We start from the raw sequence: 2,753 nt of genomic DNA on the forward strand, positions 1-2,753 counted from the left end.
ATCAAATTTCAGGCCATTCAAATAGTGCAAGATGGCTTCATTTGGATGAAACATGGCCACAACTACGATAATAGATGGCAACAACACTCAACATCAAATTTCAAGGACATTCAAATAGTGCAAGATGGCTTCATTTGGATGAAACATGGCCACAACAACGATAATAGATGGCAACAAAATTTGAACATCAAATTTCAAGGCCATTTAAATGGTGCAAGATGGCTTTATTTGGATGAAACAATGCCGTAACAACGATAATAGATGGCAAAAAAACTCAACATCAAATTTCAGGCCATTCAAATAGTGCAAGATGGCTTCATTTGGATGAAACATGGCCACAACTACGATAATAGATGGCAACAACACTCAACATCAAATTTCAAGGACATTCAAATAGTGCAAGATGGCTTCATTTGGATGATACATGGCCGTAACAACGATAATAGATGGCAACAAGATTCAACATCAAATTTCAAGGCCATTCAAATAGTGCAAGATGGCTTCATTTGGATGAAACATGGCCGTAACAACGATAATAGATGTGAACAAGATTCAACATCAAATTTCAAGGCCATTCAAATAGTGCAATATGGCTTCATTTGGATGAAACATGGCCGTAACAACGATAATAGATGGCAACAAAATTAAACATCAAATTTCAAGGCCATTCAAATAGTGCAAGATGGCTTTATGTGGATGAAACATGGCCGTAACAACGATACTAGATGGTAACAAAGTTCAACAACAAATTTCAAGGCCATTCAAATAGTGCAAGATGGCTGTATTTGGATGAAACATGGCCGTAACAACGATAATAGATGGCAACAAAATTCAACATCGAATTTCAAGGCCATTCAAATAGTGCAAGATGGCTTCATTTGGATGAAACATGGCTGTAACAACGATAATAGATGGCAAAAAAACTCAACATCAAATTTCAAGGCCATTAAAATGGTGCAAGATGGCTTCATTTGGATGAAACATGGCCATAACAACGATAATAGATGGCAAAAAAAACTCAACATCAAATTTCAAGGCCATTCAAATAGTGCAAGATGGCTTCATTTGGATGATACATGGCCGTAACAACGATAATAGATGGTAACAAAATTCAACATCAAATTAAAAGGCCATTCAAATAGTGCAAGATGGCTTCATTTGGATGAAACATGGCCGTAACAACAATTATAGATGGCAACAAGATTCAACATCAAATTTCAAGGCCATTCAAATAGTGCAAGATGGCTTCATTTGGATGAAACATGGCCGTAACAACGATAATAGATGTGAACAAAATTCAACATCAAAATTCAAGGCCATTAAAATAGTGCAAGATGGCTTTATTTGGATGAAACATGGCCGTAACAACGATACTAGATGGCAAAAAAACTCAACATCAAATTTCAAGGCCATTCAAATAGTGCAAGCTGGCTTCATTTGGATGAAACATGGCCACAACAACGATAATAGATGGCAACAAAATTTGAACATCAAATTTCAAGGCCATTTAAATGGTGCAAGATGGCTTTATTTGGATGAAACAATGCCGTAACAACGATAATAGATGGCAAAAAAACTCAACATCAAATTTCAGGCCATTCAAATAGTGCAAGATGGCTTCATTTGGATGAAACATGGCCACAACTACGATAATAGATGGCAACAACACTCAACATCAAATTTCAAGGACATTCAAATAGTGCAAGATGGCTTCATTTGGATGAAACATGGCCGTAACAACGATAATAGATGGCAACAAAAATCAACATCAAATTTCAAGGCCATTCAAAAATGCAAAAAAACTCAACATCAAATTTCAAGGCCATTAAAATGGTGCAAGATGGCTTCATTTGGATGAAACATGGCCACAACAACGATAATAGATGGCAAAAAAACTCAACATCAAATTTCAAGGCCATTCAAATTGTGCAAGATGGCTTCATTTGGATGATACATGGCCGTAACAACGATAATAGATGGTAACAAAATTCAACATCAAATTAAAAGGCCATTCAAATAGTGCAAGATGGCTTCATTTTGATGAAACATGGCCGTAACAACAATTATAGATGGCAAAAAGATTCAACATCAAATTTCAAGGCCATTCAAATAGTGCAAGATGGCTTCATTTGGATGAAACATGGCCGTAACAAAGATAATCGATGGCAACAAAATTAAACATCAAATTTCAAGGCCATTCAAATAGTGCAAGATGGCTTTATTTGGATGAAACATGGCCGTAACAACGATACTAGATGGCAACAAAACTCAACATCAAATTTCAAGGCCATTCAAATAGTGCAAGCTGGCTTCATTTGGATGAAACATGGCCACAACAACGATAATAGATGGCAACAAAATGTGAACATCAAATTTCTAGGCCATTCAAATGGTGCAAGATGGCTTTATTTGGATGAAACAATGCCGTAACAACGATAATAGATGGCAACAAAACTCAACATCAAATTTCAGGCCATTCAAATAGTGCAAGATGGCTTCATTTGGATGAAACATGGCCGTAACAACGATAATAGATGGCAACCAAACTCAACATCAAATTTCAAATAGTGCAAGATGGCTTCATTTGGATGAAACATGGCCATAACAACGATAATAGATGGCAACAAAACTCAACATCAAATTTCAAGGCCATTGAAATAGTGCAAGATGGCTTCATTTGGATGAAACATGGCCGTAACAACGATAATAGATGGCAACAAAAATCAACATCAAATTTCAAGGCCATTCAAATA

Source organism: Anopheles gambiae, unplaced genomic scaffold (genome assembly GCF_943734735.2).
Source record: "Anopheles gambiae unplaced genomic scaffold, idAnoGambNW_F1_1 scaffold_14, whole genome shotgun sequence".
Lineage (NCBI taxonomy): Eukaryota > Metazoa > Arthropoda > Insecta > Diptera > Culicidae > Anopheles > Anopheles gambiae.